Raw genomic sequence first — 14,259 nt, forward strand, 5'->3', positions numbered from 1 at the left:
TATTTACTTCATTTTTATTTAGGTTTTTGTTGTTAAATTAGCGCTGTGTTCCACCCTAGGCTTATACTCGAGTCAATAACTTTTCCCAGTTTTATGTGCTAAAATTAGGTGCCTCGGCTTATATTCGGGTCGACTTATACTCGAGTATATACGGTACCTTGTTTTGGTCCTCTGATCTTGGTCTTGGTATGAACCTGTGCTTGTGACCTAAACCCTTGGCCATGTGCTCATCATCCTCCCTGATGAGAGCTTGCAATAGCAAAGCTACTCCTGAAAGAACAGCTGCCTTATGGGCATTTGTCGGGACTGTAGTTCCAGTTCTTTGATGACAGGTTCAGTTTTTAGAATATAGTACAGAATTTAAAAAATATAATTCTTGGTAACAGGTTTACAGTAATCATCACATAGTTTTCAAAATTGTATTCAAGATTTTTAAAAATATTTATTTATGTAATATATACATGTTGGTGATGTCAATCACTCCCTCTATAATTGTCATATAGGTTCCGTGAAACTTTCTTCCCTTTCTATAGTCTGGTGACATGTACCAGTATCTAGCATAGGTAGTGGTATATTTTATCTTTCTGATTTGCGTGAGTAGTATGATGTGTGTGTGGCACATTATAAAATAAGTTTCTCCATGTGCAGGTGTGAGGCAGAAAGTGCTAAAGTAGTTTTAGGATGTAATAATAGTGTCACTCTTGCACTCTACTGTCTGTTTGTAACTTACCATCTTTGTATCCAGTGGAAGAATTTGAACACACATCAGAATGTTACCAACACAATAGGAATTGATTCTTGGTCAGTGCATGGATATTAAAGATGCAAACAATCCAAGAGCCACTTAATTAAGTATACTTGTTGTGATTACTGCACCAAGGCTAGCACTTTTCCCCACCGCATTCATTTTGTGCAAATACACCCATTTGTCAACATCAAGCAATACCCCACATCAAGTATACCCCAACACTGGTTTTAGGAACAGCCTCCATAAAAGTGCTCTGCATAACCTCTTGTGATACTGTCAGTCCAGATGGAAATATTCATGGTGGTAAGAGTAAAAAGATCACATGAAAGTTCGGTCTATCTTTTTAGAATCACCCACCTTATTAATTTTCCTTTTTTGCTACTGCTCTTTCAAGCCATATTTATTTCTTAAATAACTCATGAGACTAAGGGAACATCAGGACTGTCACATTTGTGTACTTACACATGAGACACTATGTAAGTAACGTATTTCTTCCAAAGTGAACCCTTTGAGATGACTCTGGAATAAGCATAAGCCCCTAATAAGTTGTAGTGCACAGAGCTTCTGAAAGTACATGTTGTGTGCCTTGAATTTAGGGAGAATTTAGCTGAATCGTGGGAAGGGAGCAAGTTTCCCAGGGGATTGCTTCATGGTATCTGCTCCGTGTTTCGCTAACATCCTTCAAGAAACCTTCAGGGGCCTTTTTCAAGAGTCAGGACCTCAGTGTAATATTCAAGTTGTGAATGTGATATTTCCCTGGATGACTGTACTTTACTGTTCTGAGGTCGAAGGCCAGCAAAGGTTCGATAGTTGCAGCAATGCTGGCTGTCACCATTAATAAGTACAAAGAACTTGCTTTAAAAGCCGCCTTATAAAACTTTAAAGGGATTTGGAAGCTTAAGTGAACTTCCCGACGTCTTCAGGGGCCAAGTGCATTTGAGTTGTCTACTTATATTAATTTCACAGAGTTTAAAGGGTCAAGCAATGCACTTGGCAATTATTACTAATGCATGAAACACTGAATTTCATGCTGTTTGCTTTTTTTTGTTGTGTTTAAACAAATGCAAAAGGGAAAGAGTTGTTTGCAGGTCATTCTGGCTATGCAAGGGTTGCTATTTTGTCATCAATGACAGAATGCCAGTAAAACGCTGTATCATATTAAAGACAAGAAGAGCAGCCATTTGGGCACAGTATTACACACAGCAGCTGCGGTTAACACTTTCAACCCAAGTAAATCCTTAGAATATATAGATTTACTTTGGCCCTTTCTCACATTGCATAATGATGCTAACGTATGAGTCTACATACGGCTTAATAAATGGCTAATATAGTTCTATTGAAAATCAGATCTATCATATTTTGCCTGCTTAAAGACTAAATCCACCAAAAAATAAAAATAGCAGCTTTGCTGGAATTAAGTTAAAATAAATAAAAATGTGCAAATTAATTTACCTGCACTTCGAGGATACACTGAATTTGCCAATTGTAGCCTGGAGGTCGAGACTCGGCTCAGCAGCCTATTAGGAACATTTTAAAGGAAAAAATGCAGGTAACCCAGTGACTCAGCCCAAGGCAGACGACTATGGGTAAAAACAGGATAATAAACCATCTCGACCCGTAACTTGTCTATAATGATACAATTTATGTGGGTGATTAAAATACTGATGTAATAAATTGTTGTGATTTACTTTCTTTCAAAAACATATCTGTATGAAAACCTGTTATACTTCATGGAACATCAACAAACAAATCTTAGTTGGATCATTGTCAAAATGTCAATAATTAGAAAATATTATCCACAAGCTGAAAAAAACAAATATGCTCTAAATTGTGCATGAAAATGTTTGCAGTGATGAGTGTTACTTTGGCCCTGAAAAATATGCCATGTATGTGCTCCAATGCTGGAGAGCAATAGAAAAATAGATCCCAAAAGAAATCGTATGAATTGATTGGCTAGTTTAGGATTGTCAGATAACTCCCTTCACACTACCCCCATTCCTTCTGTTAAGGGAGGGTGACCAACCACCACCAGAATGTGTCATTATGGCTGTTGATTAGCATGCTACTCCGCCACAGCTAGGTTCCACCCAAAGGAACTGAAGTCCCCACCCATAATGACCTTTCAAAGCCAAGCAAGAACCCTAAAAAAACAAAAACATGCTCCACGAAACAAGCTGGATCCTTCTCAGACAATTGTCCCCCTGACGACCTGTGCAAGTGTGAAAGAGTATTCTTAATAGTCGGATACTTGAAAACACTGAGGTTAATTTATAATGGGCCTTATTGAGGTGAACCGGATTAACAGCGCCTCTACAAGTCATCCTAGGGATAATATCTGACTAGACTAAGCAGATTCCAGGCCAGCGGGACAGAAAAACCTCAAAATCAGAATCTATGTGTTCAATGATGTAGAAAAACCTTCAATTAATCAGGTCATTGCCGCCCAAATTAGCTACTGGTATCAAAGGGCGACCAAACTAGCTTCAAACAGGGTCAGAATAGCCAAAAAAGAAGATATGAAAGGGGTACTTCTCCACCTATCATTTCAACCTACTGCAGGGGAGTAAAAGAGAGCCCAGTGGACATATTTTTAGTTAAGTATAAACACTCCAGTTAATTAATGTGTATTAATCATCTTGGTAAGACACAGCTAGATAGCTAGATATACATGTTAATGTCAGTTAGGACTTTACCTGCGCTTTAAGGAATCAACACTTTTTTTGTTCTGTTATTACCATTATAGGATGGCCACATTGCATGAGTGGTTTTTACCAAGTGTCCAAGCACTCAATAAATACACTCACTAATTGAAATCCATTATATTTTAAGCAGACACAGTCACGGAGAGCTTTTTAAGCACTAGGTCATAGTGTTTTTATCTCATAGTCATGATGCTACGTCTTAAAATATCCCTTGAATGTAGAATTGAAAGAAATTAGGTCATGTCAGTTCCTGGTCCAACCATAAAATGCCAATTTCCCCAAGGGGTTGTATATGAAATGTCGACATTCAAAATGTCTATATGTTCATAATGTCTACACAGTTAAAATGTCAACATGTTGTTACAAGCACCGCCGCGACCTTTCACCTGCGTCCCGGCCGTCGATATGACCCCCGGGAAGTCACTTCCGGGTCTCGTCTCGGCTGTTGCCTAGGCAACGGTCGGGAAGCTGCAGTCTGATTTCGCCGCGTCCCGGCATTAGGGGCAGCTGGGCGCGCGTGCTTAGCAACAGGTGGATCCCCTTATGATAGCCTCTAGGGCTGATTACTTTCACCCCATTGGCCAGTGCCTATTTATAAGGCAGGGAGGGCTTAGCCTCCCTGCCGGTTATAGTTCTGTCTGCCAGTCCTTAGCCTGCTCCTGTGCTTTTTGTTGGTGAAGAACCTTGGATTTTGTCTTCCTGTGTATGACTCCTTGCCTGTCCTTGGAATTTGAGCCTTTGCCTGTGACCCTTGACCTTTTGCCTGTTTCCCGATTCTGAACCTTTGCCTGTGATCCTGATCCATTGCCTGTCCCTGGATTGCGAACCATTGCCTGTGACCCTGACCGTTCTGTTACCTGACACCTCCTCCAGTGCTCCATCCAGTCTGCAGATCGCTGGTCCGCCGCTGTTCCGTGTGCCATCACCTGTACTCGTACGCAGCTGTGTGAGTATAAACTTATACTACTTTGAGTTTAAGACCTGGGGACATCTGAGTACCTGTGAGTGTAACCAGTCTCTACGGGAAAGGCGGCTGCTAAAGGTGAAGACCTCCTATACCTGTTCTATAAGTTTATGCCGCACTGGTTGTCGTAACACATGTAATATGTGTACAGGATTGTAATATTGACATTCAAAACGTTGACATAAATGAATAAATGTAAACAATAAAAAGGCCCTTCCCCCCCTCGCCCATCAAACATCTTATGAATCCTACTGCTGCTAGCCTCGGCTGGTACTAGCAAGATCAGGGTGACAAAAAGAGTTGGTTCACCCTGATTTTACTAGACTGTGCACCTTTTGAACTCTGAAAATCAGACTGTTTAAAAAAAAAAAAATCAGCTGTTTTGGGATGTGTGCCAAAGCAAATGACAGAAGACATCCTCTACCAAAAATAACTTACGTGTCCCTCTGAAATGTTAAAATGTTCGGAGGATGCTCTATTCCTAAATATGAATTCCTGAATGTTAAATGCCTTGCATATGTCAGGGTTTTGTGTGGTGCTATATTTTTACTGAGGGTTGTTTATATGTGCAGGGCCTCCAATTTCACAGAAATTACCCTGACAACAGCCAATGTTTTAATAAGTTTTATGCTTAGAATTTGTGATAGTTGCAGTTATATTAGCGTCCTGTTTTTCCTTTATCCAACAAGGCATATTGATGAGTTAAATATAATGTGACACGGAATCCATAAAACATTAGGGATAAAAGTAGCTCCATATAATAAATTATATTGGAACCCCATCCCTTTAAATTTGTGATTACCGCCAATATGCCAAGCACCATACTTGCTTAGTCTCCAACCCATTAAAGCAACAACTTCATGGATTCCTTTGTTTTAAAGACACTTCTCTAAACAGTTTTGACTTTCGCAAGTTCAGGGTTGTCCGTATCGGTTGGAATGAACAGATTGAGTTTTCAGGTGTCGGTATATATGGAGCTGTTCTTGTTACTTTATCCTCCTTCGATCCCCCCAGCATCCTCCCACAGGAGTACAGGCACTCATTAGATGATGTGGCATACGAATATTTCATGCTCTGCTCAGAACCTATTAGGAATGAGTACTTACCATGCTGAATCATAGCAGAGCAGAAGGATACAGTGTCCTTCATATAATGAATCTCTTCTGTTTTATATTATTTTTTATTTTTTTGTCAGATAGTTTTTTCCCCGTACATGGTTTTTCATCAGATCCAATTAGGACTCATTGCAGCATCACACTATCCTTTTTCATGAAATATATTTTTATTTAGTTGTATACAGAAATAACACTGTGATTAACCCTGAGTCTGCCAGGCATAGACACAACATTGTACATACAGGGAAGAAATGTATGATTTAATATCAGGTGATAAAAGACTGTCCAGTCCAATATGTTGTAATTTTAGCTTTCTACCCTCTCTTTTCATCACATAAGGATCATATATATGTATATATATAGACTGGGGTCCTGGTTATGACACAGTAGGGGTGTGATCACATTGCAATGTGGGCATGACCACCATCAGGGGTGTGACTAGCGCTTTGAAGTGCTAGGCTGCCTGTTCTCCCCTGCAAAGTCTTCATTGCGTGTGCACTCGTGCGGATGGCACCCGTTCGTTGCTGCTTTGCCATGCAGAGCAGCAGTGAACAGGCAATACCTCCCTAAATTCCTGATCGGTACAAAATTGTCCCAATTGGGATGATGGGACAGACCCCTCAAATCAAGACTGTCTCACCTGAATTAACTGTCATTTCCAGGAACCCATGGGTACGTTAAACCACGCCCCTCCCATTGGGGGGGGGGAATGCATTTATTTCAATAGGAAATGACAATGGACCTGTAGGAAGCTATATATTTATAAAGCTTCCTTTATATTTATACAGTGTATAAATAAATGTTCCCATAACTTGACAGAACTTGTTATTGTATTTCTATTTCTATTTGCTATGTAGTTGTATACCAGCTATTGTTCACTCCTATCAGCCACTTTCATTGGTATTACTGCCAGGAAGTCTGTTATCTGTAGCATAATATAAGGAGCCACAATCTATGGGGCCAGTTCAGTTAGCTGTGATGGCTTTGTAGCTTCACGTGTTGTGTTTCCATGTGATGTTTTGGTAATGATCTTTGCTCATAGATGTTCAAGAAAAAATTTGCAAAGTTTGCACGGCTAATTGAATCGCACCCATGAGTTACTTCAGTTGTACCCAATACTCTCTGTTTTGTGGAACAGTCCCTAGTTCAAAGGCAGAAAAGGGGTTAGGTCTTTAGGTGAAAATGTGTGAGTGATTGGGGGATCTGCGATGTGCCCTAAAGTGTCCAGTTCCCAAAAATTTCAGCAAATTTTAAATATTGAAAACTTGCTATATAGCATTGATTTTATAAATGTTTACTCTGTCAGTCTTCTCCTTCTCCAGGGCTTTAACCATATACACAAGATACTAAGGAGGCAGGTTCAGCTACTGTAACTTTTAAGAATTATATCATGTTTACTGAGCAACTGTAGTCAGGGTCAGGCTGGACTGGGGGTCCGAGAGGCATCTGCCCCCTGGGTTGGTCCCATAGTCGGCTACCTTAGGCTGGGTCACTGGGCCACCTGCATTTTTTTTCCTTTAAAATGTTCCTAATAGGCTGCTGAATGGAGTCTTGTCCCCTAGGATAAAACTTGCCAGCCCTCCCCTGACTGTAGTGTTAATTGTACTAATCATATCCTGCCCCAATACAGATAAGTCTACTACTGGTCCGCTAAGTAGCAGAGAAGCTAAATAACTGGACCTGTGTTGCGCCCCCCATGCCTCTGCCCAAGACCACCTCCAAGTTCTCCATGGTTTAACTCACAGACTACTTAAATAGGCCTAAGATTAGGCTTAATAGTTGTCAAATGATTTGTCCCCCTTTTGGCACAACCAATTTGTCAACATTTTAGAACTAGCATATAGATCTGTATGGATAAACTTCTCCTTTGGCTCATAAATTGTTTTTCACAGTGATGTCAAAATCCACTTCCATAAAGTCTGCAGAGAAATGATAAAAATAAACTCTGAACTCTGAAGCTGAATCTGAATTCCAGAGACTACTGTTCCTCACAACACAATATAGTACTGCAGTGCATGTAAACAACATGTGAAAGGCCTGACCTGTACCGACAGATACAGACATCAGCAGCAGATATGCACTCAAGTTTTTTTAAAAGTCAATGATATCACATGTTCCCAGCATTTACATTAAAGTAAAAAAATGTAGATAAATACTTCCACCGAGCCGCATGAGTTTATGGAACAAGGTAGAGTAATTTGTGTCAAAGCAGGTGTTAGGGTGTTCCTAGCAAATGGATTAGGTGCTCCAGTGCACCTTATTGTGCAGAGCAGAGTAGTGCAGAAACAAGATTCCCTTTTGTGCAGCAAGATTATTGAAATGCAATAAACGGGTAAAAGGAGAATTTTTTAAAGGAAATCTATGACAGGATGGACTGCGTATGCCAACCTGTCTGTTGTTGCTGGGAACCGGCTGTGCTTACTTTGCCACTGTCCCCTTTCCTTATTAGGAGGAGCCTGATGCCACCACTGGACTCCTTTATGGCACCCAGAACCACATTCCTTCTGGGTAACTGTCGTTGCTAGTGTACTCCCGTGCTGGTACACTTGGGGTGGTATCCCTGACTGCTTACTATGGATCAGGGTGCTGTGGATGGATCCCCCCTGGCCTATCACACTGGCCAAAACTGCTGGGTAGCGGCAGAGCAGTGGTACTGGAGAGCAGGGTCCAAACCTCAGAAACAGCCGGAGGACGGATTAGATTTAGGGTCTAATCTATAAATTACAGGATTACAGCAATATTGAAGAAGTTGTCAAGCAGGGTCTTAAAGCAGAGTGATGTTTATTGCTCAAGTGTCCTGACAATGACAGTTCCACTGATTAAAGGTATCAGTGGTCAGGTCAGATGGAACATCAGAATGACACATTACAGTTTACAAGGTCTCCCTTTTTATACTGTTATTGACACAGCCTTACAGGCTATTTTTAGAATCAGGATGTAACCTGTTTACCAAAACATAGATTTACATGCAATGCAAAACTAACAATATTTACGTTTATCTGTGATATCTTAAAACCTTGTTGTGATATCCTGCATCTTAATTTGGACACAGTGGACATCTGACAGTAAGTCTAATTACATCTTCCTATGACCCTCACACATCAAAAGGTCTAATTAGCATGAGTCATTTCTTCCAACAGTTGCAGAATACACATTTCCTCCAAAAAAGAATTCTTCAAGAAAAGTTGTAAACCCCAAACAAGACATTTCCTTACACCAAGATATATACAAAAGGCTTTCTAAACAAAGCCTTATTGTATCAGATATATACAACAGAAATAAGGAATTTCCTCTAGCAAGGTTAAAACAGAAAGAACGAATTTTCTTCCCCTGGTCTCAGAAATTAAAGATTTCCCTTACCAAAATATACACAATATCAAAAATAAGTGCATTTGCAATTGTATAAATAAGCACCCTGCGCTATTTCCTTTAAATACATTTATACCATAAGATACTCGTAAGTGATCCAGTCACAGTACTTCTTGCTGTGCAAAGAGGCACATGGCCATCTCCACCATTCCTCCGCTTAACCACTCCCCTGCCCTCTTTTTCTCCCCTTTTCGTGTGCCTTTCACTAATACAAAGTATACCTCATTCTCACTCTTCATCTCACCCATTTCTAGAGACCCTTACACTGACCCACCCACGTGTCGCCCATTTGTATGCCCCTCCTCCTCTCATTATCTACGCCTTCTGCATGCCAACTATGTTTTGTACCTTTTCACTGGGCTTTAAACACGCATTGCCGCTTTAAATTTCTATTGACAGACGTCGCAATGACGTCAAGCTGCAGTGGCGAATATTTGTCCAATCGGTATAAGTTGCACTCAGCATGGTGAGCCAATTGGAGATCTCCAGCGTCGGCTTCAAGGTAAGCCTGTTTGTTTTCACATCAGTTTCCCAGAAAGTCGGATATTTACTTGGAGGGCTTATCGATGTCGGATTTTCCAGCATTGATCAAGCGTACCCAACCCGTGCAGAGGAAGGGAGGCATTTACTGTGATAAGGGAGGGGGGCATGTATGGCGAAGAGGGAGGGATGGAACCCTGCAGACTCTTTGTGGCACCCTATAAATAAAGGATAATGATAATCTCCACTCAACACCAGAGACTTTAATATTCCAGAGCTGGTGCTCTTTCTTTACATTTAATAGAACCTATTTTGTACATCCATGTTGTACTTTGGCAGAGAATCACATTTCTGGGCACATGCTAAGCAATGTAATGAAAACTAATTGACTGGAGTTCAGCAGGAAGTACATTGTGATCATAGCGCTCAAGTTATATTTTCTCAATGTGGCACCTGTCATTATAATATCATAACCAGTGATGAAAATATGTTGGTAAGTTCCCAAGAGACCAAGGGCACAGGCTATACTATCCAATTTAATACCCAAGGCCCCCATTACCTAAATTGTATTTTGCAAGAGCGGCTCTCATAGTAACTAACAGAAGCAATTTTCCTATCAGTAGTAATATGCCAAAAGTAGTAGTATATCTAATAGTATGCTCTGCAGTAGTAATAATACCCAGTAATATGCTAGGAGTAGCAGTGATACCCAAGAATATGCCTGCAATTGTAGTAATAGCCAGTAATTTCACACAAGTATCAGTAATTTCCAGTAAAATTCTAGCGGTGACACTTGGTAATATAGCATTCAGTAATATGTTGCACAGCTGAAGCACCAGTTGTGGAGCTGGTCTAGAGAAGCTTAGTGCCCCACCTGGCTTGACATAATTCAGTCACTTCCAGTGGCCAATTAGAAGCCAGGGCAAACTTCCCAAATCATTCCAAGTGACTTGGGACACTGAGCATTACTGGGGTTGGGCCACAATCGGCTCTCATCCCTTCCCCAGAAATCAGTATGTGTGGCAGGTGAAGAGGACTTGTAGGCAGAAAGACAATAAATTGTAAAACACACACAAAATGAACAAGAAACTAAATTGTAAACATAAAAAAATAGCAAAATAAATATTAAGAAATAAAGGGAAAAAACAAACATAAGGGTTGCCCAATGGTGTGGTACATTCATTAGATACATTATAGGTGCACTATGAAAGGAAAAGATTAGCCATGTGCCGAGTGTATTAATAGAAAAGTTTATCTAAATCTTGTATTTCTCAGGATTCCCTCATAGAAGGCGGAAAGTAGATATTATCAGGACTGGTCCCTTAAGATCTGTATTAAAGCCTTGATCCATGATGTCATTGGCCATCAAAGAGGATCTTATGTAAGCAATAAAAATCCTATTGGTACAGTAAAGGGTTAGTTTCACAATAATTGCAATTTTCACAGAACTGTCCAATAGTGTACCAATCAGAATTTTACTGCTGAAATAGCTGCTGAAGATGGTGGATGTTAAACTACTAAATAAAATTAAAAAATAAACGTAACTAGGTGCCCTGTAGTGTTTCCATTCTGTTTGCATAACAAGGCTATCCCCATGGGAAGGGCTTGCATATTTTAGCTTGGGGAACAAGACTTGACTCAGCGGCCTATTAGGAAAAAATGCAGGCGGCCCAGCCCAAGGCAGTCCAGTATGGGACCGGACTGGGGGCCATATGCCCCCCTACCCTCCAGCCTAGCCTACCCCTGACTATCCCCATTTTTATATCTACTATAGCACCAAGAATGATTACACTTATAAAGGAGATTCTTGCAGCCAAACATAGATGATGATAGATAGCTGACATTCACATACACATTGGCACTGCATCCTGAGGAAAAGGCCACAGTAAATCATAGCTGTAAATCTTTATTTATAATTGAAAAATACATGTAACAGGGTAGTACAGGTGCCATGAATCTCCTACTGCATAAGATAAAAAAAAATATTGTACAAACAAGTTAAGAAAGTAAAGTTAAAAAAACACACACAATCACTGCAGTATCTCCTTTGACTACCAAGTGGAGACACAGAGCCCATCCTTGCAAATCATATATTTATTATACAACATTCTTTGAAGACTTTACTAGGACAGAGTTTACATAAGCCATAGCTGTATGTCATATATTATATGTATGCTGTGCATATTTACAAGATGTGATGTGCCATTTGACAAAACGTAAGGGTGATTCCGTCTATGAAATTCCATCGTTTGTGATAGTTTACATTCTACCATTTTTACAATTTGACTCAGCTTTAGAATAGGTAATAATTCAATATTCAATGTGTATTTACACAAAGGGGCCCAGCTTATAGTCTAAATTAGCATCTTTGTTTCCAGGTGAGAATAGGAGAGACATGCTCCCAGTAATTGCAAAGCTTGTGGTAGATGCAAAGTGTGCACAAAGTAAAAGATGTCATTCTTACAATACAAGACAATCTTCTTGTATTAGGGGTGATTTGAGCTACCGCTCCACATATGTTGTGTGTACAACTCATGCAATATATAGACATGCAGCTCCCTTTGCATTTAAGATTTTGTGGGATTGAGCAGATTCCCAGAGAAATCCCCGCCCCATGTATGTTAAATACGTTAATACCTGAAGGCTTTAATGACAACTTTGATTTTAATGTATTTTTGGAAAATTAATTATGAGGGATAAAATATGTTCAATGACACTGTCCTTGTTAAGTATGTAATTCTGTTAAAGGGTTCATTTATTTTGCAATGATGAATGGTATGGATTATATGTGCAATATGATATATATGTAGTATATGTTTGAGAATTAAAATAGGATGTGTCGCTTTAAATAGCAACTAGGGCTTTATCACACTAATGATTACACCTGTAGTATGAAGGCAATATGGTGTGTTCTCAAATTTTCCACAGGAAGAAAGGTTTCCAAAAACGCGTAGCAGAGAACACCAGGGTGTCCATTCATGCCTGTACTTTACACTAATATTGTAAGTGTAATCCTTTTATCTTAATAAAACCAGTGTTATGGAATGCGCTTCATCTATTAGTTATTTATCCTTTCTCCACCACTGTGTCTTTACCTACATTAATGCTGAAGACTACTTTGGAAGGGGAGGAATTATTCCCAGTGGAAAGAGCAGCAGCAGGAATTGTTCATTCTATATAAGATTACCGGAGAGCGCTCCTTCTCCAACCATTAATGGGTCATTTGTAAAATTTCAATTCCCCTCCAAAATCCTCTGCTTGACCACGGCATATTTATGTCTGAACTTCCTCTTAACAAAGACTAGGGTGCTTATTTGCTGCAACTTCTATGTTCCTGGTTAATTTATACTTATATACACAATATAATGTACCTCTCACAATTATAAGAAGGTAATATTAGTTACCTGCACTCCAGTAGCTGGATCCCAATGGCTGGAAACAGAGTTTTGGCCTGGATTGCAAACCACCCACCAAGGGTTGATGTAGAAGCATGGTCCAAGAGGAGAGAGGGAGAGAGGGAGAGAGGGAGGGAGAGAGAGAGAGAGAGAGAGAGAGAGAGAGTGTGTGTGTGTATTTTTTTTCTCAATGAACGTGCAAGCAACTGGAAACTCAATTACCTAGCAACTATTGAAGTGAAAAGGGGTCCCTTTTATAGTGCTGCTCAGGCACTGTTTGATGATGTCTGTGAGATGTTAAAGGGACCCGAAAATCTGTGCATACACAGAGCACCAAGTGTTTTAAAGAGGGAAGCAATTTAGAAGGAGAAAATCTTATCATATAAACATGTTGAAATTAAGAGTCCCCTGAGACACACATGAGGCTACAGAAATGCAGCTACAGAACTGCAGGCAGGTAAGACTAAGGGTACACAATAATACATTGTCATGATGGTGAGTAAAAAACGAAACCTAGAGATGAGGAAACAGAAAATACAAATCAAAAATAATTACAGAAATCAACTACATTATGTGGGACGGGGAGGGCTGGCAAATTGCAGCCCAGGGGGGCAAGACTCGACTCAGCAGCCTATTTTAAAGGAAAACAATGCAGGTGGCCCAGCCCAAGGTAGCCCAATATGGGACCGTCCCGGGGGGCAGATGCCCCCCTGCCCCCGATGTGGGACCACATCCCATATAATCCCACAGAGATTTATTTTGGGGTTTAGCATCCTGATCCAGTATACCTCTGAGTGTTTGAAAGTGAATTCTTTTCTCTCCCGTCTCCTTAATATCAGATAACATGTATCATGTAATCTTGTTATTGCTTGTTGTATGATTTGATATTTGTGCTCCCTATTCATAAGATATTCCTAATTGATAGCTTTCTATTTATGAAGGAGTACTCTATGGTAATGTATAATAATACACATTGGAGTTTGTAGCATGAAATTTAGTTTTGGTTGAACATCTTTGCAGTTCCCACATGTACTATTATCCTGATACATATCATAGGCTGACGTTTAATCTGGGTTTGTGGCTTTACTATTGTATTGGTGTGTTGTCATGAGAAAGAGGGCCACCATGTCCCAAAACATAGATATAGTAAATCACTTTTAATTACATTTTAGACCAGTGTGTGATGGTTCTGTTTTAGGCTTAAGCAGAGACCTGAATTACAAAGCTGCAGATTCTCTATATTGTCGCATAACAAAATAAATGTATCTTGTGTGTTGTGTTTATTTTTCATTTTACATGTATTGTGTTGTAAACACTAACACCCAGCAGTTTTAAATGGATGGAGTACTCTGTACTCAATGCTATTTATATTGTGTCACTTTTTAGCTTCAGTGTGCTACCAATCAGAATACTTAACAATTAAAAGCAGCACATATTGTACAAAAGAGTTAAGGGATGTATTTATCAATGGGTGTCTTCGGCGAGG

This window comes from Mixophyes fleayi, chromosome 4, assembly GCF_038048845.1.
Source record: "Mixophyes fleayi isolate aMixFle1 chromosome 4, aMixFle1.hap1, whole genome shotgun sequence".
In the NCBI taxonomy this organism is placed as follows: domain Eukaryota; kingdom Metazoa; phylum Chordata; class Amphibia; order Anura; family Limnodynastidae; genus Mixophyes; species Mixophyes fleayi.